This window comes from Hyperolius riggenbachi, chromosome 4 (genome assembly GCF_040937935.1).
Source record: "Hyperolius riggenbachi isolate aHypRig1 chromosome 4, aHypRig1.pri, whole genome shotgun sequence".
NCBI lineage: Eukaryota > Metazoa > Chordata > Amphibia > Anura > Hyperoliidae > Hyperolius > Hyperolius riggenbachi.
In genome coordinates, this window is record NC_090649.1 from 388,716,937 (window position 1) to 388,741,858 (window position 24,922).

General features: G+C 43.4%; 1 protein-coding gene across 1 annotated transcript in view; it reads left to right on the forward strand.

Annotated features, from left to right (window-relative positions):
• The first annotated feature begins 2,183 nt into the window (after positions 1-2,183).
• The window catches only part of CDC42EP3 (CDC42 effector protein 3), a 55,746-nt gene continuing 33,007 nt past the window's right edge, over positions 2,184-24,922 (forward strand). Inside the window, exon 1 of the mRNA XM_068232145.1 lies at positions 2,184-2,664. The gene's annotated coding sequence lies outside the window, so the exon portion shown is untranslated. The remainder of the gene's footprint in view (positions 2,665-24,922) is intronic.

Below are 24,922 nucleotides of genomic sequence, written 5' to 3' on the forward strand. Positions count from 1 at the left end.
CTTGCTGGGTGGATATTTATAGCTTTCCTTGGTGGCTCTCTGTGACCTGTGTGATTCAGCCTCCATCATCTATCAACTTGCAACTCCATTTGACCCCAATGTTCACATATCTGTTGTCTCACAAGACATGCTTCTTGCAGAACGGCAGCATGCAGCATGAGCTGAGGACAGGTCACACAGAGTAAGAACTACCAAGCGCTGACGGACATACTAGTCCAGCCATTAATGTGGGGGCATTAATAAAGGCAACACTGCTGTGGGCTCTGTAGAAAGAAAGACACTAATGTAATAAAGTGAACACTTAGGCCCGGTTCACATTAGAAAATATGAACCAAACAGATCCAGTGGGTGGATCCGGTCTCTGCTTCTCCGGATCCGGATGGCTCTGTGCACATTGGCAAACGGATTGTGAAAACTGATCTTATCACCGATGGATCGGTTTTCACTCTGTTTGCCAGCAAATACATACCTAATGGCAGCAGCTTCCTCTTCTTGCGCTGTGATTACACAGAGCGTCATGTGACTAGTCACATGACGCATCATGTAGTCACTTGATGCGGAAGAAGATGGAAGCCTCTACCACCGGCCTTTAGGTATGTATTTAAGTCCCGGTAACCGTCGCTCACCCACCCGCCTAGCTGCTGCACCCTCCCGCCGCTCAAGTTCGTGTCCTCACATCCCCCGTGGAACGGTCAGTTTCTTCACTAGTGTGAAGAAACGTTCTGTTCTCCATTGCCCCAATGCAAAAGCATTATTTGTCCGTTTCCTTTCTGCTGGGCAGAATGGTCCGGAAAATTAGGGCGCCCTGCAATTTTTTGGTTCGGGGAACGGAACATATGGAACGTATACGTACCAACGGACACATGTGAACGGTCCAATAGGTTAACATTGGATCCTTTCACTTCCGTTCTGTTTGTACAGTATACGTTCCGTTTACGTTCCGTAAAAAAATGCAGATGTGGGAACACACTAAGGGCCCTTTTCCACTAGCAATCGCTAGCGTTCTCGCTAAACGCTAGAGATTGCGATTCAGCAAAGTGAACAAATTTTCCCGGCGTTTGTGATTGCGATTTTGCTATGCACTGCACTGCATAGCAAAATTGCAGCGATCGCGTTTGAGTAGTGGAAATTACCTACCGCAATTCCTATGTTAAAAAGCAAACTGTAGCAATTTAAAGATCACTAGCGGTTTGCTATTTTGCGATTCAGCATCGCAATCGCTGCTAGTGGAAAAGGGCCCTAACTAGTATAAAGAGGGGCACAGCAGTGAAAAGGGCACCAATGGGGAACTGTAACGAAGAGGTCAATAATAAGTGGCGCTGTAATAAAGGAGGCACTAATAAAAGGGTGCTAATGGTGGTCACTGTATTAATGGAGGCACCTAAGAGGAACTGTTGTGAAAATAACATAATGAATAAAAATGCTCATTTTTTTTTTTACAATTTTAATTTACAGATTATTTAGTCCATGTTTGCCCATTGTATAATCTTTTCTCTCCCTGATTTATATACTGAAAATGATCACAGGTGGTGCCATGATTAGGTGATCTGTACAGAATGTTTCTTACCGAGAGCTATATTCACAGACATATTGCTTGCTTGGCGGTTAGAAAAGGCTGTTATTTCCCACAATGCAATGCGGTCCACAGACAGCAAACTACAAGACAGTGTGGGAGGAGTTCCACCACAATATCAGTAACACATCCTCCATCCCCCCTGCCCCATGATTTATTAGAGAAAATGTATTTCTTGTGGGAAGGGGGGGGGGGGGGGGGGCAGGGTTATCAGCAACCGATTGGGACGAATCCTTGGTTAAAGCTCATCTTTAATGGTTCACAGTAATGAAGAGAGCACTACCATGGAATTTTAAAATTAATGGAATGCTAATGAAGGGAATTATAAAGAAGTTGGCACTAATGGAGGCACTACAATGAGGATGACACTAATGAGGTGAGGGAAAGAAGCTGTAATCATGGCTTAAAAATGTCTCTTAGGTACAACCCTGCCTGAGTTCCCAGGAATGTGAACTAGTTAGATGAGAAGCCACTGAGCATATGACAGCACCACTTCCTAGCAGCAGAATGAAGTAGTGTATGAGACGAGTAGAGCTCCTATCTAGCGACTCCACCTCTTCTCCCCCCATACACCGGCTGCCCCACCCATAGAAGAATCCCATTACCTGCCTCCGCTCTACAAGCAAGTCTCTCCGTGCCATCAGCATCTCACCCAAATCCCTATCCCAGCGCTCCCCACCAGTGCTGATCCGTGCCTCCCCCCCCGCACCGGAGACCCGCATCCTCACACTGGGGGCTGCCTTCCCTCCCACTACAGACGGGCAGTGATCTTGGCAGGAGTCATCTGGAAGCCGTCTTGGGAGGTGGCTGCAGGAGAAGGACTGTCACAGGTGGAGGAGATGCTGCTGGCTGCTGCTGTGGCTACAGGCAGCTAGTGTAGAAGAGAAGGGAGGTGCCTGCTAGAAGCGGCTGCCTCTTTCCTCCAGATCATTCTCCAGCACTTGCCAGACAGGGAAGAGCTGCTGCTGTATGTATGACCCACATATCTAGCGGAGGCTGTAGCAGATGATCAGTGGGGCGGTGGGATTTGCATGTCCTGCACAGGATCCATCAGGAGTTTTTAGCCATCATTGGAGATCGCCTTGAGCTGTGTAAGTACAGTGCAGATAATGTGATTTCTGTGTATGTGTATTGTGGCTGTATTATGTCTTCCATCCCTTCCATATAGCCTGGCTGCTAAGCAGGGGGGATGGAAAATGTGCTATAGCTCCCCCATTCAAGCTACATATGGGATACGGGCTTCCTATCGATCTTTCACATGCATCTCATTTACGGCTGTACTGTGCTGGCAGTCTTCCTAATTAACATGCATGTTTATTGCCAATCAGCAAAAATAACTGGAAAATCTATGCGGTTTTATTGACCCAGCAACTGCCCTTTCCACAGTGGCTACTGTTATTCGCTTTGCTTTTCCTTCTCCATATGTATGTAGGTCAATATTTCCATATGTATGAAGCAAGGAACCAGCTGGGTGTCAGACTGTCAGTCAACTGTAGAAAATGGGCACAAACGTGTGCAAAATGTGATTCATCTTTTATATATGTGGAACATATGCCACCCATTCACTCATGTTGAGTGTGTTGTGCCCTTTACCAGCAATGGTAGGTTTTAAGGTCTTTAGCTAGCATGTATGAAGTGTGAAAATCTGGCTGGTGTTAAGGGCTTATTCACACCACGAAGGTGCAAACATTTCTGTTTTTCACTTGTGTGGGCGATGGAGGTACAGTGTCTAAAATGGGCACAGTGTAAGCCAGTGCCAAGGGTGGTTTTCGTGAACAGTGACTTGTGCTAAGTTTATATGTGCTTTTGTAAAATGATGGATATATAGATGTAGTTTTCATACATAAGTCAGACCAGTGAATTTGTATCGTTTTCTAACACCATGCCTGGAATTTTAAAATTCCATATGTTTAATTTACTGGATGGCTGTAAACAGATAATGTTGATCTTGATAGAAATAAATGTACTCACCCTGGCACCATAATACAGCAATATTATTTATTATGTATGCGCGTACTGCACTCATGCATGATCATCCATTAGAAGCTTGTTGCAAGTTTAATTAGGGACAGTCATTTGGTGGCAAGAATCATGCCTCGCAGGGTGTTTCAGTCAAGCACCTGGTAAGTCCGCTGTGTCACCCCCTATCATGGCTTGAAAGGCTGACGCTCCAGCAGATCTGCTTGTGTTCTCAGTAGCTTTGATCGCATGAGCTGATAGATGTAGCCGAGAGATGACACAGGGATTCATGCATTGCAGATGTTGTAATGGTTATTTAATCAGCCAGGCTGTGTCCAGCACAGAAATAGAAGGCTGCAGATCAGATTTTGGCAAGCTTATCAGCGTGCTACACAAAGCACATGCCCTTCAGCTTCTAACGGTAGAATTTTGTGCTGAGAGCTCTGGTAATCACATCTTGATTCAGTTGTTGAAGGCATCTTGAGCATTCAAGTGAAAACAACAGGCAATAAAATGCAACAGTGCAAAAAAGCCAGTGCTGATCTGTGCCATAATTACACTGCAGCTGAATAGTGGGATTCCAGATTAATGGCTGGGGACGTATAGGGTACTGCAGTGCGTTCTGCTAGCATACCTCTATGTGCGGATGGATCTGCACATTAATCAGAGCTGTTGGTACACTTCAGCGTGCAATGCAGATACATACTTGCTACCCATTACTGCAGGGCAATTATTTCCTACCGGTAATCATTTATGAAAATGATACAGCGTACAATACATACATTTGCTTATAGTACCTCCATTGACCTTGTGCCGCTCATTGGGCCTGATTATGATAACTGGATCAAAGTCAAATGGAGGATATAGATCTGACGCGTTCATCAACCAGTCAGACTGAATGTTTCATTTGCTAGAGAAAACATGGCTTGTCCTTGAAGCAGGTTCATATTTTCTGCAGTGTTGATGAAATGAACATGTGTACAGTATATACAAGGCATGCCATCTCTTGTCATGTAGCCTCACTTCAGCTTGGCAGCAGATGTCTGGTGAGGAGCACTGGTCGTGTTCATTGATGAGTTAATTTTACAGGGTAAAGTTATGAGCAAACATGAAAAAAGCACCTGGAAAAAAGGGTGCAGGAGATTGCTGTTAGTAGAATATCATTAAATGTATCAATATTCTACTGATGGATTCCGATAATAAAATACACACACATAGTTACATAACGACTTCCTGTGGCAATGCATTCCACATCTTAATCACTCTTACTGTAAAGAACCCTTTCCTAAATAAATGGCTAAAACGGTTTTCCTCCATGCGCACATCATGTCCTCTAGTCTTTTGAGAAGGCCTAGGGACAAAAAGTTCATCCGCCAAGCTATTATATGCCCTCTGATGTATTTATACATGTTAATTAGATCCCCTCTAAGGCGTCTTTTCTCTAGACTAAATAAACCCAGTTTATCTAACCTTTCTTGATGAGTGAACCCTCCAATACTGATGCCTAATCCTAAACCACCCCCCCCCCACACACCCTCCCCCACCCCCCCGTGGTGCCTAACCCTACGACCCCCTTTCCGGTGGTGTCTAACCCTAAGTTAAACTCCCCCCCTGGTTGTACCTAACCCTAACCCCCTGGTGGCACCTGTCGCTTACCACCCACCCCGGTGCCTAAACCTTAACCCCCCTGCCGCAGAGACATGTTTTGCGGCGCAGAAAATACATTTTAATAAAATTCCTTTCTTTGCTGCAAATCACAGTTTTTATAATAGGCGCCTATGCCGGTTTTCTTTTTTTCCAGAAGGGCTCCTGTGCCCTTTTTTCCTGATTTGTTTATTTTACACTACACATTTATATAGTGCTGACACATTCTCTGCATCATTTCACGGAGAGGCAGTTTTATAGATACCAATGCAAGGAGAATTAAGCTCCATACACATGCTAGACCGCGGACATTGGAAAACGAGCAATCCCCGATGGTTGGTGACGAGCATACGATGTTGACACCATTTGAATTCAGCGACAGCACAATGACAGTCTGTAGATAGGATCGTTACCGGAATTGCAAAAATGAGAACCCGGAAGTGCAAAATTAACCATATGCATTACTTTTAATGGATTCGGTATGAACAACTAACAGCGCTCATTGTTCAAACCAATCCGCCAGGATCTATTTGACCACCGTTGGGACACTTTTTTTTAAGGATTCTCAGCCATCTCGTAGTATTTCATTCGTTTCTGATTACCACGTTGTAGCCTGTGTACCAGGCTTTAGTTCCCAACTGCAGCAGATGCCTAGATCAAATATTCTGATTGGCTGTTCGGAGAAACCTGTTTTGTTCTACTAAGCCAAGGCATATACAGACTGTTGTTGGCTAAAGTGATTGTTTTTGATGTACCGGTATCCCTGCCCTCTGTGTCAGCCAAAACACATGCAACAAGTAGGTGTGTGCAGCAGCCTTCTTCAGCTGACTGCTTTATCCTGGAGCACTGTGGACGGTGGAAGCCTCTAGTTTCTCCTCTTCCTCCCATTTCTAGCTCGGCCAGGCCCAGTCTATATGAATTGCCACGGGCTGCTAGCACATTGTTGGATCTAAATGAAGTCAGACAATTGTTTGTATCCACGGAAACTCTACTGTCTGCATGAGGGGTCAGGCCAATTTCATATTGGTAGGGGGAGCTAATTAACCTACAGCTATGTCTTCAGATTTTGGTATAAAACTGGAGCACATAAGAAAATACTTGGGAAAACATACAAACTTTCACTCAGAACGGCAGGAATTGACTCTAGGGCCCCAGAGTCGCAAGCCAAGGATGCTAACCACATTAAGATTTTAGTTACCCAAATCGATATTTTGTATTCATCTGGGGTGATCCTCTCTTTGCTCAGCAGCATGTGCGGTTGTGTGGAGTGAAGGGGACAAGCTAGAGGCATCCTGCAGAAAGTACAGTGGCACCTGGCTGAGCCTTTTCCAACATGTCCGATTGCTAAAGAGTTTGATGCTGATGGACTGCCATGTGCTGAAGCCAGTACCTATTCAGTAAGGAATCCTTGGGCAAGTGGAATCAGAGTTGGAGCAATTTTTGGGTATCTGTAGTTGGAGTCAGTGGTTTCATAAAGTCGGAGTTGGATGATTTTTGTACCAACTCCACAGCCCTGGTTATTTCTTTTACTCAGACTGTCAACAGAAATGATCACAAACCATTAATACAGGTGATGATTGTCTGCTGCTTTCGTGTAGTTTAGGCATCCCATGCAATCCTTTTTTCTTTAGGTCAACATTTGTCCTTTTTGCCACTTTGGGGGTTCCAATAGACGTGTTTGAAACAGACCTCAGTAGGATGACGCTTACTTAGCTTTTAATTACAATATTTGCTTTATAAACAAGCTGTAAGCTGTCGGCGATTTGCAGTCATAAACCTACAAGAAGGAGTTATTGCTGCAGGGGCGTAGATATTCGTCTATGCAAGTTAATGAGAAGCGAATGAGATGTGAAAATCACTCTGGTCCTGAAGGGGTTACTTGTAACTATAAGATTGTTGAGTGATGAACTGCTCACATGCGCGGGGGCATCAGTCTTGTGAATGGGTTATTTATTGATCGCCTCATCCTAGTCGATAGAGGTAATTGTTTAGAAACTAATATATGAACCGAGCACATGGTGCAGTGTATAGTTTACCAAAACTACAGGGATTTCTTTGTGCAGCAGTTAGTACATGCGTTAAACCCAGTGGTGTGCAGGTCGGTGCCCTGGCTCAGGTCTGATAGCTGGGTGGTGGCAACATACAATAGCAATATATCGACCAGTGATCTAATAAGAAATTGCACCGTGTGTAATGTGTAGGTAAACCACATTTTTTCTGATTATTTTGCATTGATAAGTACCCAAAATCGACCGCAAAATCGATCGACAGGTCGGAAATGATCTAATAGATCCGTCCATATGACGGAAAGTTGTTCCGTGTAGATGGGGCTTAAGACTTATAAATCCTTTGAAATGGATAAAATAGATAGAATAAATATAGGGCTCCCAACGAAATTCTTGTTTGTTGAAAGCGGAGTCCATGGTCACTGGTCCATGCTGCTAATCTCTGTTGCTGGATTACCTCCAATATGGCGAGTTGTTGATTGACCACTTCATGTCAGGACACTGCGTTATATTGGTTGTGGAATATTGGATGTGTTAAATCTAGTCTTCCAACAACAGCAACAACAAAACATTTGTAAAGCGCTTTTCCCCGTAGGATGCAAAGTGCATAAGCTTGTCTAAGATCAGTACATAGTGATGTGTTAAGCCCCGTCTACACGGGGCGATGTGGATGCGATCCGGCGGCTAGTGTTCTAATTCTGTATAATTAGTATTTTGGGTTCACATGCCTCCTCCAGACTGCATAGCCTGTCATATGACAACTCTATATTTCAGATCTGTGGCTACTGTCATCAAATAAAAAAAAACAAAACACAAAATCCAGGCTCCTCACCTCGAGCTAGGACATTTAAACACTTGCAGATGTAATAGGGAGGTGCTGGAAGGGGTGTGGCAAGTAAAACAGCAAAGTCAAAATGAAGTTCCGCACACTCATGCAAATCCTCATGCGAATCCATTCACAAAAATCATGCAGCCATCAATGCTGTCCCTACAGCTAAGTTAAAAGCTGGGATCTTCGTTACAAGAATAAAGTCTCTTGCGCAGTCACATACATCGCGTAGAGGTTGCCCAGTGTCGTATGTGTCATAACTCTGGCCCTGTAATATGCATAGCACAAACATGCACGCATTCAGCGCATCAAAACCTATCTAAGGAATGGGAGCACATATCCTTAACCTCCTCCCTGGTACAGATAGTGTATCTAACTAATCCTGCAAGGGAGCTGCTAGTACCTACATATGTACCATGTGCACACACCAGCACACCAGAGTTAGAACACATGCGACACTGGGCTACCTCTATGCGGTGTATGTGACTACGCAAGAGACTTTATTCTTGCAACAAAGATCCCAGCTTTTAACTTAGCTGTAGGGACAGCATTGATTCCTGCATGATTTTTGGGAATGGATTCGCATGAGGATTTGCATGAGTGTGCGGGACTTCATTTTGACTTTACTGTCACCAAATGCCTTATAATGGACAGTGAATCAGCATCATCACATTGAGGATTGAGCATTCAGTAAACATGAGGTCGACAGGACACTGGATAAGGAAACAGGGGCGTGGCCTAACAGGATGTGCCACCTAGCAGTGCTGCACAAGTAACAAGACTGGACAGAATCCTAAATACTGTGGCATGGGAAAGCGTTCATATACAGTATTTGTTATTATAATTGGTATTTAGTTGTTCTTCTCTAATTTAATCCTGTTTGTCTATCAGATGTTCTCAAGGATATCGTTTAATTCATTGTGTTCACCTGAACTCTATTGACTGTTCTACAACATATTATTAGCTCCAAGAATCACAAGTCTGTGTTTATTGTAATATAAAACAGTAGTAAAAGTACAGTGCGTTCTTGTAATCATAACATGCCAAAGCAGAAATATTTGGATATGAGAAGATGTCTGCAAGCAAGTAAAAACCTAAACAACCTTCCAGCATGGGCAGCCTTTTCCACCACTCCACAGATCTGATACGTATTTAAAAGCTATTTACTGTGTCACATGGAATTAATCTTGAATTAGGCAATCTAGGCTTTCTTCTTGGCAATAACCGTCGGCAGATACGCTATTAAACGCCCGCCTGAGTTTCATTGAAAACCTTTTTACGATGTTGTTGCTTGATGTATAGTACAAACATGCTGGCGTGATTGCATAGGATCCTTTATTGTAGAGAGGGAGGAGTAGCTGTGTGTCTTCGTGTTATGCGGCTGCTGTTCAGAGGGTGGAAAGCTGGAGCTGGGCCAGTATTTTAATAGCTTTTAATTTGCATGTTCAAGGCCATTTTCTGAGTATTCGCAGTATGTGACTCGAGACATTAGGAGATCTGGATGGAGGCACGTGTGGCAGCGTCATATCATGAAGTGAGGCAGACAGATGCTTGTTAATCAAAGCTTAGGAGTGATAATTGGTCACCTTTCCCTTATGATCATTTGTGTGTCACAGACAGCAGAGAAAAGACCCGTTGTGCTGGAACAGGTTGGTTTCCATGTCTGAAGGCCTGGCGATGGAGGATGTTTCCTCACAGCATGACCATGGGCTGCTAGTGTGATCATAGATCGACGTATGATTTGTGTTATCAGATTGCTACTGGCCAAGGTGAATAGACCAATAAGGAACTGGTACTGTGGCCTGTTAGGAGATTCCACCACATTAGAAGTACAAGAGATATTTTGCCAGTTTGTTTATTTGCTTTTAAATATGCAGTCTACTTTGGGAAGCTTACTGGTTTATTTAGCATTGCTTACTTTATTTAGTATTGTTTAGTTTCTCGCAGAATATAGCCTTGTACGCATGTTAGGTAAAAGGCTTTTGAAACATCCAGCGAACGATGGATTTGCCCTTTAGGACAACACCAATCAGCCACCGATATCAGGTATTCTGCCCAATTCAACTGGCCGATCAATTGATACAACTATTGGGCAAATGTCGTGCAGTTAACCCATGTGTACAAGTCATTCAAATAACAGTGTGCATATGTGTGAAATATCACATTCCACTTGCATTTGCATTTGCAGTTTTCTCGTGTGTCCATCTCCCAATGGAGTTATTCTCAGGGTTTTATTTGTTTTCAAAAGCATTTCCAGAAAAGCAGTTGCTAAAGCTTGGTTCACACATAAAAAGGTGTCTAGCTTTTTCCTGTCAGTTTTTGACAGTTGGCTTCAGTTTTGTATGTTTTTATGGCTGTGTTCACACATAAAAGGTGTACATTACCGGTCTGGTCCAGTCCTATCAGTTTCGTATCAGTTTTGTACGTGTTTCTTTGAGTGTGTTTACACATAAAAAGTGTAAATTTCCTGGTCCATTCAGGTAAAACAGATAGAAAACTGATGCAAAACTAACAGGACCATACAGGACTGGGCTGGAAATGTACAGATTTATGTGCAAACCAATCCTAACTGCCTAAATAGTGAGTAAGGAGGCTGGCTGGTATCTTACCATTTTGGCAGATAGACTTAGCAGCTGCTGTTCAGGAAATGCTTTTCAAAACAAAGAAAACCCTTAAGCTGGACATACACTGGCCCGATTTGCCGCCGTTTCGACTGCAGATTCGATCACTGGGATCAAATCTGCTGCCAATTGTTCGCGCTACACGCCGAATTTCGATCCATTTCGTCCGATCCCGTCGATCGCTCCGTGCGGAAAATTACCGTCGATCGCCCGCGGGTAGGGAGCGTGTCGCTAGCGGCGTTCGAGTGCCCGACGACCGACGCAATACATTACCTGCTCTGCCGGCGCGACTACCCCCAGTCACCGCTGCTCCGTGTCCGCGCTGGTCTCCGGCATGCTTCAGTTCCTCCTGCCCGGCAGGAAGTTTAAACAGTAGAGGGCGCTCTACTGTTTAAACTTTCTGCCGGGCAGGAAGAAGTAAAGCATGTCGGACCTGGAGACCAGAGCGGAGAAGGCAGCGGAGACCTGGGGACTGGAGTCGCGCCGGCGGAGCAGGTAATGTATGTGGGCATGCGGGCGGGGGGAGCGGCGGCAGCACCACCACCACCACAACAGATTGTGAACGGTTTCAGGCTGAAATCGGTTCACAATCTGTTTGCAGTAATGGTAGCCATACGATCCCTCATTGATCAGATTCGATCAGAGAGGGATCTATCTAATGGTCGAATCTGATGGCAAATCGACCAGTGTATGGCTACCTTTAGAATCGCCCATGAGGAGACGGGCTACTCCAAAACCTGTTGGCTCTGTCAGATTTTAACTGTCTCCTTTTTTTGCTGTAGTGGTCCCTTAACGACAAGTGCTATGTAACAGTTGTACTGGCTTACTGTATGCTGGACAGTTTGATACATTGCCAGCTCTTTTTCAGTACAGCGTATTTGCAGCATCATCCTTTGGATACATAGTTAGTCATTTTTTATGGTGCTTTACAGAGAACATTAACAATTCACATAACTCCCTTTCCCTGAATGGCCTCTCAATGTAAATTCTGTTCCATAGACACGGACCATTTTTGTGAGAGGAATCCTATGCATTCATTGAGAGAAAATAAGCTTTCCATGCATATAATATGGTGGTTGGAATTCAGTTTTGGCACACTGCAACTGCAAGGCAAGAAGGCTACCCACTTCAGCATAGTGCTTAGCCATAGGATGAGGGGGCATTGTGGCAGGGAGGGTACCTATATAGTAAAGATACAGGTGGTGTTGGATATAGTAGATGGAGAGGTAATGATAAAAGCAGGGAGAAAGTAAGGTTGAGAGCAGGGATGTATGAAGAGCTGCATGGTTTATTGATCAGAGTTCATTTGAGATAACTGACGTGTTCTTAAAATAGACCTGAACTCTTGCACAGGACAGAACCAAAACATAGAGAAATGCACCCTGTGTGTATTTAGAGAGTTCTGCCTGTCTAATTCCCCTAATCTGTGACTAATCACAAGTGTAATTTGATCTCTCAGCTGTGCCAGCTCAGGAATTTCGGCAGTCCTCGGCAGAGCAGCTAATTTGTAAACACAGGATGTTAACCGTATGTCTGCTTCCATGAAAGCAGGAAGTTGACACACTGCATAGAAAATGATATTGCAAAACCGTTTCGCTTTTACAATAGAAGAATCTCAACTAAGGTCTCAAACACACTATAAGCAATTTTTACGCAATTTTTACCGTGATTTTAATGAAAGTGAATGGGAGCAATCTTTAAAAAGCGCTCAGAAAGCGCTAATAAATCTCAATCACTCAGAAAAGCGCTTATAGTGTGTCTGAGCCCTCAGGGAAGGTTTCCACACCTATTTAGGGAGCTCTGCACTTAGCGATTACAGTCATGTACCATGATTATACAGGCGTGAGCGGGCATTTGTCAACCACTTGCCTGCTCTGGGGGTATAGGGGGCTTTCAATATTGCAATAGATTGTACTATGATTGTTGTTTTCTAGCTAGACTAATGCAATTTAATTACAATACTCAATAATGTTTAATAAGACTAGGCAGCCATCAGACATTGTAGCAGATGCTCTCCAGAATCCATATATAAACTAATTGTAAATGCCTTTTTTATGCCAGTGTTAACCTCAGTTCAGTTTTTTGGCATAGACAAACTAGGCAGTTGCCTGGGGTGACACCTGCAGGAGGGGGTACCATTAAAATATTCTTAGCATACTGTGCTTTGTGGAATTTGTATATATATTTAGATTGTAACTTGCAAGGGCAGGGCTCTCTCCCCCTTCTGTGTCTTGGAATTCATCATACATTTTTTTCATCATATTACGTTTGTTACTGTCACTACTAATTCTGTATTTTGTATCGATTCTGTATTTTGTCACCAATTATGTATTTTGTATATTGGTGTATACTATTGTCTGTATTTTTATGTACCCCATGTTCGTTTCTTCCTTTGTACAGCACCACAGAATATGTTAGTGCATTATAAATCAATAACAATATACACTCACCTAAAGGATTATTAGGAACACCATACTAATACGGTGTTTGACCGCCTTTTGCCTTCAGAACTGCCTTAATTCTACGTGGCATTGATTCAACAAGGTGCTGAAAGCATTCTTTAGAAATGTTGGCCCATATTGATAGGATAGCATCTTGCAGTTGATGGAGATTTGTGGGATGCACATCCAGGGCACGAAGCTCCCGTTCCATCAAATCCCAAAGATGCTCTATTGGGTTGAGATCTGGTGACTTTGGGGGCCATTTTAGTACAGTGAACTTTAGTACAGTGAACTTCAAGAAACCAATTTGAAATGATTCAAGCTTTGTGACATGGTGCATTATCCTGCTGGAAGTAGCCATCAGAGGATGGGTACAGGGTGGTCATGAAGGTATGGACATGGTCAGAAACAATGCTCAGGTAGCCCGTGGCATTTATACAATGCCCAATTGGCACTAAGGGGCCTAAAGTGTGCCAAGAAAACACCCCCACACCATAATACCACCACAACCACCATTACACCACCACCAACAACAAGGCATGATGGATCCATGTTATCATTCTGTTTATGCCAAATTCTGACTCTTATCGAGATTCAATAGACCAGGCAGCATTTTTCCAGTCTTCAACTGTCCAATTTTGGTGAGCTTGTGCAAATTGTAGCCTCTTTTTCCTATTTGTAGTGGAGATGAGTGGCACCCGGTCGGGTCTTCTGCTGTTGTAGCCCATCCGCCTGAAGGTTGTACGTGTTGTGGCTTCACAAATGCTTTGCTGCATACCTCGGTTGTAACAAGTGGTTATTTCAGTCAACGTTGCTCTTCTATCAGCTTGAATCAGTTGGCCCATTCTCCTCTGACCTCTAGCATCAACAAGGCATTATCGCCCACAGGACTGCCGCATACTGGATGTTTTTCCCTTTCACCATTCTTTGTAAACCCTCAAAATGGTTGTGCGTGAAAATCCCAGTAACTGCGCAGATTGTGAAATACTCAGACCGGTCTGTCTGGCACCAACAACCATGCCACGCTCACAATTGCTTAAATCACCTTTTTCCCATTCTGACATTCATTTTGGAGTTCAGGAGATTGTCTTGACCAGGACCACACCCCTAAATGCATTGAAGCAACTGCCATGTGATTGGTTGATTAGATAATTGCATTAATGAGAAATTTAACAGGTGTTCCTAATAATCCTTTAGGTGAGTGTATATAACTGCCAGTATGATGGAGACAGGAGCAATGGATAGTAATTTTAACACTTAAGTTTGCACTGTTGATTATCATAACCAAGGAGAATAACTATGACGTGGGAGGTAGTATTAATCTGATAATTAAGCTGCAATTGTTTTAGATTGAGTCTGTCATGATTGATGTAGCTTCGGGATTTGGTTTGTTATGAATCACTGGAATAATATTGCACAGTACACACAGTAGTTCTAACCCTTGCATTGACTTTTTTTGTAACAAGTTGTTTACCACTGTCCTACCTGAATGTAGTTCACTCACCAGCACTAGTTAGAGTGATGGAATGTGTGACTGGCGTGAAGTAACTCTGCACTATAGCGGTCTGCCCGGTGAGTGTCAGCGCCTGTACAGCTGTCAGGACAGAAGGCTTTAGCGCTGACAGTATGTGGCATGACATAAAAATTCATTTGCAACAATCGCCCTGTTTTGTGAACATTACACAGGACTTCCTTGAGGATGTTATTCAGTTTAAACAACATCCTGGAGGATTCCTGTGAATGGGAAGTGAAGCTGACGTTTTAGAGCAGACCAGTGACAATGGATTCACATTTGCATCCTTCCTGTTTGTATTTGTACTGCTTGCTTCCATATATTGTAAGCTGGTTGCTGATTGTTCCTCTCATGAATCACTTTCCTACAGCATTGAAGGGTGTGCTGCCCTGATGATGTCACCTTTCCATGGGGACACAGTGGTAATGATCTAGATTTATACTTCTAAAGGTGCCAAGCCATACATCCATTTTGCCATTCAATTTCCTGTAGATTTGATCACTCTGACTGCATTGGATGGAAATTGATTCCCTTAACCACTTGCATACTAGCAGTCGCTGGCTGGACCAGAGACTTTTTTCTACAGAATGAGGAGTTATCACTGTGATTGGTTTACAGTGATCACAGGGTCTGGAGCCAATGACAGCAGAGCAAGCAAACTGCAGCATCACAGTATTGACGTGAACGGCGAGTGCGCGCAAACATGGAAGTTGAAATCTGTGCACTGGCAGGCTTATGAGGACATAAATAGGGCATAGATTTCAACTGCAGTGGTCCAGAAGCAGTTAAAATATCGGATCGATCAAATTTCAAACAATTTTGACCAAAAATTGACTGAAAGTATTGATAGGACAGGACAGAAAATGTAGGCCAATCGGAGGCAGGGCAAGAGTGGCGGTAGATCAGTGAGCCATAATGTCGCACTGTATTGAACAGTGAAATGCTTTGGTTCTATGGATTTTCAATAGATTCCCTGCTGGATCAATTCCTTTCCATCCTATCCAATCGATATTTTTGTCAAATTAATTGAAGTTCAATCGATCAAACATTTGGGGGGAATTGATCAAATTGGAAAATGACAGAGTGTATGGGTACCTTTCAAGGAGGATCGACAGAGCCAGGCCAGGTGGCTCAAACATTTCTACAAGTTTATTGATTGATTTGCTATAAGGCAGATGGATGCCAATTAAAGTGTACCTGAGGTAAGAGTGACATGGAGGCTGCCATACTTATTACCTATTAAACATTTAAACAATACCAGTTGACTGGCAGTCCTGTTGATCTTCTGGCATCAATAGTGTCATACTTGAGTCAGAGCACCTGATCTGCATGCTTGTTCAAGGTCTATGGCTAAAAGTATTATGCTGGGGATACACGGGACGTTTCTGTACCGTGTATCGAGCAGCTGATCCGGCCAGCTGATAATATTCAGCTGGTCCGATCACGCTGCTCGACTCCCGCCCGCTCGATCCCCGCCGGCGGACAATGGCAGGGAATCGAACAGCTGATAAGGAGCGCGGACGAGTGGTAATCGAGCGAGCGGGGACGCGGGGGGGGGGGGGGGTCGATCCGGCGGCTAATCGGCCGCCGGATTGACCCGTGTATTCCCAGCATTAGAGACATAGGATCAGCGGGACAGGCAGGCAACCTGCATTGTTTAAAAGGACATAACTATGTCAGCCTTCCCATCACTCTCATGTCAAGTTCCCTTTAAGTCTGCCCTCTCGAGAAAGCCAAATTACATCTTTGTTAATTGCATCATAGTTCTCCACCTATGGGCGGGATTGCAGGCTCTCAGTATGTGGTTACCCCTTGGAGGGTTTTCTGATGTGATCAAGAGGAACTTGTGTTTCCGAGACCTGCATCAATAAAGCTTCCTCTTTTTGAATGTTTTCAAGTTATACAACAAATTGTATCATCCTGGATCAAACTTTCCTACACTTTTGTGGAGCAGAACGCGTCTTTTTGTACATCTCACCAGGGATCCTCTTTAACCTAAAAACCGAGCTGAGTAATAAGTGAAGAGAATGGCTGATTGCGGAGGCAGAGCGTGGTGTATCAGGTCATGTAAGAATCACAAAGTAAACATTCTCTAAGCAGATGTCATTAATGAAAGCAAGGAATTCTACCCAGCATCTCAGACCTTACCCAGCACTGTGTTACTAATAGGAGGGCAACACCTGGTATTTGTTAATGTTACAAAACCCAAGTGCAAACGGTCTAGGTAAATCATTCCATGTACAGCTACTATATAAGGAAATTTCACTGGCCACGTTTCAGCTATAACACAGCATAACATATCTTGGCGGCTCCGGACCTGCTGCATGTTCTGTTTGGGACTTTGGTTAGTCATAAATCACATCTGAGTCTTATTATCCTTTTTAGGCAAGGGGAAAGCATGACTCTGACATAGAAAAGGATTCAAAAATCATTAATATTCCAGGTGTCCCCACACGTTTCTGCCAAGCCCAATCACTTTTAGCTGCATATGACTTATTACTATTGATTTATATGGCACTGACCTCCTCCGCAGTACTGTACAGAGAGAACATACATGCATGAAGCTATAAAAGTAATCCTACGGCAATTCTATACTGGGAAATGAGTGAAGGAGTTGGAGTGAAAACTTTGTCTAATCTAAAGGCAGAAGTAATAGACCCAAAAGCAGAGGGGGTGTGCCAGCAGCAGTATTGCCGGTAACCTCATCAGACCTTACCGACCTTAACCTTCCATCTTTCTTTCTGAATACTTGTTGTGTCATTGGCAACAGGAAGTACTGTATATCACCACAGATAAGTCAACCTTTTTTTTTTTTTTTTAACAAATTTTAAGGCTAAAAGTGGACGCCGGCTTATCTGTGAGTGATGGCATATGTGCAGGGCCCCCCTATGCAGTGTACGCACTGGAGGAATAGGTTCACACATAAAAAGGTGTCCAGTCCTGTCAGTTTTTGACAGTTGGCATCAGTTCTGAATGTGTTTCTATGGATATGTATTTAGGCCATTGCAACTCTGCTTACAGCATAGTAGGAGGATGAGAAGGCAAGCCGATGACAGCCGGGTGCTTACCAAAATTAGCCAGATGGAGCACCTGGCTAAAAGAGCCTGGGGAGAACACTGGGTGTGTTTACACATAAAAGATGTGCATTTCCGGTCTGGTCCAGTCCAGTCCGTTTTTTATCAGTTTGGATGTGTTTCTACGGCTGTGTTTACATATAAAAGGTGTACATTTCCAGTCCAGTGCAGCTCTGTCAGTTTTGTGTCAGTTATCTATAGCTGTGTTCACATACTGTATAAAAGGTGTACATTCGTGTACATTTCCGGATCAGTACAGTCTTGTCAGTTTTGTATGGGTTTTCTGTGGGTGTGTTTACACATACAAGGTACACATTTCCAGTCCAGTCTGATAGAAAACTAATGAAGAACTGACAGGACAGGACTGTACTACACCAGAAATGTGATTTATGTGTGAACCAAGCTAAAGTGTGTCGGTAACACAGCTACCTCTCCAGCTCCAGGCCTCGCATCTCCCCTGCGGCTTCGTAACTCACCATGACTGAGGTGATAGGGAGCCTGGAGCTCTTGTATTCAGGTATAAAGCTGAAGGGAGATGCGAGGACTAGAGCTGGGGTGAGAGGTAGCTTAAATTACCAGCATGCTTCCAACCCACACTCTACAGCAGGGACACTCTTCCACCACACACTCTGCATAGTAGGCTTGGGTCAGCCATGAGGGGTCGGCTTATCTGTGGGTCACTTAATTTTTTATGCTAGGTTGGATGGTAATGTGGAGGAGTGAAACAAAGCTGTTTAGATATGTAGAGTATGGAAAAGATGAGATTAAGAGTGGGAAACTGTAGTTCAGGTTTGCTTTAAAGACTTGAAAAGTTTATGGAAGGCTGCCAAATGCTTGCCTACTTGTAGAATGAAATTACAAAGATGGGCAACAGCCTGAGGAAGATCTCTGGCACTGCGAGTAAGGTTTTCACAGTTGACAAATACGAAAGAGTCCCAATCTTATGGCTGTATAGTTTACTAGGAGTTGTAAGGTTCCAGTATTCTATGGACTTGATACTGAACCTTGCACTGAAAGAGACACGAGGCCACTCTCTCTGATGACAATACATATTAGACCAGCTGAAGTGTATGTGAGATATCTGACACTTAAGCATAGTTTACAAGGTTTCTGTGCTTTTCCTAATAGAGATCATGTTTTTCTGTTTTTACATCACTGTAATTTGTTTTAGTGGGATGTAAGCCACCCACCACTTTACTGTTTGTGCGGTCATCTACCAGTTTAATCATCTGTTCTTTCAAAGTCAACCATCGTGTTACCCCTTCTCTGCACATCCATCCATTGCTTGATCTCTTCTCAGTCTGCACAGCTATCAAAATACTTCTAACTGTGAATGGGTCCATGAATGTCAATGTGAAACCCAACCAATGGCAGTAAGGAGTGGAGTAGCGTGGTCTGCAGGCTGTTAGTATTAATGGACCCTTACTCAGCCTGCACAACTATCCACTACTTTGGCCTCGATTCATAAACAGCAGTGCGATAACAAAAATGTTGTCGGGAAAATACCGCACTCGGTATTTTCCCGGTCTGTGTGCTAATTCATAAAGATTTCCCCAGCTGCCCTTGGAGGTCGGTAAATTACCGCAGCCCATTGAGCGGTAGAGTAGAGCAGTGTCCCGATTCCCTCTTTGCCCTGCAGAAATGAATCACACAGACGGCTCTCTCTGGCTCTCCCACTGATGACTCAGACAGATGAGTCACACAGTCTTTCCCTGCCTGCAGAAATTACTCACACAGCCGGCTCTTTCCACTGATGACTCAGACAGATGAGTCACACAGTCTTTCCCTGCCTGCTGAAATGATTCACACAGACGGCTCACTGGCTCTCTCCACAGATGAATCAAACAGACTTTCGGATCTCTGCACTTTGCATTAATCAGAGCTGTCAGAGCTGTCGGTAACTTGTTAAGACCTCACCAGAGGTGTCGGTAACTACCGCCAGGCTTACCGCATGTTGAAGGCTTTATGAATTGACATTTGCTGACAATTTACTGACATGTGTTGTCGGTAACTGCAGCCAAGTCGGTAATTTAGCTCCCTGGTCGGTAATGTCAGCTTTTCATGCGGTAACAGCCTTTATGAATTGACATTTTGCTAAGTGGTCGGTAAAGTCTGCTGTTTTCAGCATTACCGCATGAGGTAATGCTTTATGAATCGAGGCCTTTATCTCTTCTTGGCCTTGACAGACAACCCGCACTTAACGACTTGTGTTGCTTGTGTGGTCAGTTTGATCTGGTGATAGATTTTTAAGGCTGTGATTTGCTATTCATGATCATGTGTTAAAAACAGGAAGCGAAACCAGTAAATCAGAACCTTACAAATCTATCACCTGATCTAACTGTTCCTATACTTTTCCATGTGCTAGTCATCATTCTAATATCTGTTGGTAAGCACAGAAAGCTAAAGAACGACAGGACATGGAAGCTTGCAGTGCTGGGTGAAGCCACATAATAGTTAACACTACACGTATTGCAGGTTCATCGTGCTGACCAGAGGTCACCGATTTCCCAGGACAACTTCTCTTCTAAGAATGATTTCATTTGCTACAAATTGTCTTCCATTCTGACAGTGGAGATTAAAATATTTACCAGGTCAAACATACTGAATGTATATTTTCCCTACTAAAGCTAAGTACTCAAGGGAAGAAGGATCAATGAACCTGCAGCGACTATGCGATGACGATAGACAATCGTTCCCCAAAATTGCTAATCACGGAAATGAACAATGGGATGCTAACGATAGTTTAAATGATCGTTCAAATTGCCACAAAAGTCCATTGGGTAGTCAGACGTCTCTAAACATCGTTTAACTTATTTTCAATAAACGATGTTGCACAATGTGAAAAATGATCTTTTGTCACAAAAAATGGGACAAAAATCTTTCCTTGGGTACGGACGTTAAGAGTAGTTAACAAGAAAAAAAACATAAATCCAGGCACATCGCCTCAAGTTAGGACATTTAAATAAGTTATTAAGGCGGTGCTAAAGGGGGTGTGGCGACCAAAATCTCAAAGACAGTTAACCCTTTGCACACTGACACATACCTCCCAACTTTTTGAGATGAGAAAGAGGGACACTTAAGCCACGCCCCGGCCACACCCCTGATTACGCCCCATCACACCCCTAGTCACGCATACCATAAAGATTTCATAATAAAAATATGTTGTTTTATAATTCAAACCACACTGGTCCTTTCTCTCCTGGTGCATTTTCCTTCATAGTAACATTTTAAAATTAGTAATATATCAATTTAAAGGATGGGAATAAAGTTTTGAGTCAATCAAACACATTTTTTAGTAGAGACATATATTTATTTAAATAGAGAGAGGGACAAAGTCCTGAAAGAGGGACAAATGAGGAGGAGAGAGGGACAGAGGGACAGGGCTCCCAAAGAGGGATAGTCCCTCCGAAAGAGGGACAGTTGTGAGCTATGCTGACATGCACATCTTCATACAAATGCATTCACAGAAATCAATCATCCAGGAACCACTGCTATTCCTACAGCTAAGGTAAAAGTGGGGGTCTTCGTTACAAAAGAATGCATTCTCTTGGGTAGTCACCTACACTGCGCAGAAGTACCCAGGTATTTGTAGGTGTGCAGACATGCAAACATTCATTGCATCAAACCTATCTAAAAGATTAGGAGCACATATCCTGACTTTTCCTGTCCTCTCCTGGTGCAGATAGTGCATCAGACTAAACTCACAAGGGAGCTAACAAAATTTATCCATGTCCACCATGCAGTCACCAGCATAAGCTGTGTGCATACTGACAATGGTCGCAGACAGGGGAAGGAGGGAGTAGGTAACAGGCACCTGAGTAAGTCTGGACCACAGCGATGAGGTCTATAAATGTGACCATACATGTCTGTGTCAGAATATAAATAACTGCAATTCTGTGCGTTGTATTTATATAGAGAGAAAAAGCTTCCTGGAAAAAAAGTCCAGTTCTGTGAATGAATCCTTCGTATAGACTGTTTGGGCGTCTTGTTTGCTGTCTCTTTCCATGGAAACAAGGTGCTCGCTGTAGCAAGTCCTCTAATACACAAAATACCTTTGGAGGAGTTTTACCACCCTAGTCATTAGGACCTGTGACAGCACAGCTTAGCTATGTAAATACAGATGGTGAAATAAACCACTGATACAGATGGGACTGGCCCTCGGGTCAGGAGATGTTTAGAAGAAGAGAATTACACTTACACATTTATTTTTTTTAATAAAAGCCAAACACCTTCTGTTTTTTTGCTTCTTCCATTTCAGGGAACATCCGGGAAAGGCAGTTTTAAAGAAAATTCAGCAATTCTGTCTCGTAGTTTGCAAACTTAGATACAATCTTCCCCAAATACATCTAGTTTCCTGCAACTGGGGATAAAATGTTAGCTTTCATCTAGTTAAACTAAAATATGTATGAGAAGGATTGTCCCCCATTGCTTGGCATGTACAGAGGCGATGCACAGTGTAGAGTCTCTGCACTAATCCTTAGCACAGTGCTAGGATGGAGGATAAAGGTAGCGCTCCGCTTGGCTGCTGCATATCATAGCACAGCCCCTGCCCTGTTCTGTCCAGCAGCTAGGAGCATGCCTTTGTTTTAGTGCTTCTTATGTACAGCATGGCAGTACATAAGCTGCTTATTTCTGCCATACACTTTAAGGGGCCCATACACCTAACGATTTTCCCGCCGATATACAGCAGATTCGATCACTGTGATCGAATCTGCTGTGAAATCGTTGAGCAAACGCTGACAGAACGATCGATTTCCGTCTGAGATCAATCAACGATTCCCGTCGTTCCGTCCGTGTGGAAGATTTCGCTCGAAAGCCGGCGGGTCGGGAGTGCGTTGATAGCGGCGTTAGAATGCCCGACGACCGACGATAGCGGCAATACATTACCTGCTCCTGCCGGCGTGAGTCCCCGCTCTCTCCGCTGTCACTTCTCCGTGCTCAGCTCCTCCAGCTTCACTGAACTTCCTGTCCCGGCAGGAAGTTTAAACAGTAGAGCGCCTTCTACTGTTTAAACTACCCCGGACAGGAAGCTCAGTGAAGCTGCAGCCCTGGAGCCCAGAGCGGAGAAGAAGACAGCGGAGACCAAGGGAGCCGTGCCGGCTGGAGCAGGTAATGTAAGCGGGGGGTGGGGGAGGGGGGGCGGCAGAAGCGGCAGCTCCACAGATTGTGATTAGTTTCATGCTGGAATCGATTCACAATCTGTTTGCAGTAAAGGCAGCCATACGATCCCTCCATGATCAGATTCGATCAGAGAGGAATCTATCTGTTGGTCGATCTGATGGCAAATCGACCAGTGTATGGCCACCTTTAGAATGATCCTGCACTTAAAGTGAACCAAGCACCATTTTTAACACCAAGGGCATCTAAACAGCACATTAAAAATATTAACAATATGGATCATTACTGAAAAAATACATTGTAACTCTTTTTACATTTAGGGGTTTGTTAGAGGCTTTTATTGCTCTACATCTGTGGCCTGCTGTCCATAGAAAGAGCAGGCAGATAAGGATTGTGGTAATTAGGAGTAGCAATGAGCAAACAAAAGTTTACATCAGGTGGGGGGGGGGGAGAGAGTTCAGCGCACTTCAAACAGTTTAGAGAGTCTAACTAGGTTACATTCTCACATTCCCCTGGATAAATAAGGGCAGAGAGAAAGTTGGGCGGGGGGGGGGGCAGCTCCTACAACTATTAGAAACCAGGACAAGCGGTAGAAAAAAAAATGGATCTCTTTAAGGCTACAAATATGATTGGCAGTTCTGTGTAACTGCTTCACTTTTGCTGCCTCAATGAGCACAGATGCCAGTATATAGCCATGTCTACATGTACTCATACTTTATTGAAATTACCCATAATGCAACAATAGAAGGGAAGGAGGGTATGTTCAAGTTTTTTTTATTTTTTTTTTGTAGATGACCCCCTTATGATATAAGTCTTCTTGATTTAGCTTTATATTTATACAGATAAAGACCAGAAATGCTGGTTCGGTTAAAAAAATATCCTAACTTTATATGTATAACATTGGCTACTAAATATTTAAGTTTCCAGTTTCTCTTCCTGAAGATTTCACACCTGCAGCTATTCATTCATGCTCAGAGGACATGTGCACCTCAGCATGGTACCATCCCTTGGCCATAGGGGAAAATCATGTATGTATACAAGAAAGAATGTATAGCTACGTAGGAGGGGCACAGGGCAGCAGGCATTCCAATATTACTAATGGAAATTGCTTTCTGAGCAGCAAGAAAATGTGCGTGCAAAATTCACATCAATTTTACATTCTGCGGGTTTTTGGAAGTTAATGGTCATCTGGCTTTCCGCATTCGATCTTTCTTGATTTTTTTTCTTTTTTTAAAAGGTAACTATTAGGAGACACAGGGTGTAAAAAACATCCACAGATCCATAGGGCCTTGCTTGACAAACAGGAAGCCGTCTCAGTAAAAATATCTCCATAACACGCAATATTTAGAAGCCTGAGTGCAGTACGTGATGGGATACAGCACTTGAGGCTCAGCTGGTGGAAATGGACATGATAAAGAACAACTGGCTGACAACCTATTTATATAATATAGGAGATGAATGAAAGTCACTGGGATTCTCAGTCTTTTTTCAGCTCTGGATGTCATACATTAGGTGTTGGACATTTAGTTGAAGTTGTATTGTTTCTGAGAATGAATAACCAGGCAGCTGATACACAGGCACGGAGCATCATTGGAAATCATGGAATGGCAGTGTTTTTACCATACATAAAAAAATTAATGCTGTTGTGGTGCTACTGTCAAATACGGTTTTCTAAATTTTACATACAATAAAGATGAAACTTAACTAATTGCAAGGAAACTGTTGCTTATTTGCTTCAGCTATTAATTAATTAATTAGTTAACAATAATTTGGGCATGAAATTAATAAACCAGTTTTCACCTTAAATCAGGGCTGTGGAGTCGGAGTCAAGCAGTCGGAGCAGTTGTTGGAGTACTCAGAGTCAGAGGTTTCATATACTGAGGAGATGGAGTGGGAGTCAGATGATTTTTGTACCCACTTCATAGCCCTGCAAGGGCTGTGGAGTTGAAGCCAAGAAGTCTGAGTAGTTTTGGGTACCTGAAGTCGGAGTCGGTGGTTTCATAAACTGAGGAGTCAGAGTTGGAGTCGGATGATTTTTGTACCCGTATCACAGCCCTGAGCTTTTCAATGTTACATACTGAACTTCATGCACATCGCCTTAGTGAGCACACCAATATTTTCCTTGATGAAGAGACACTGTGTTG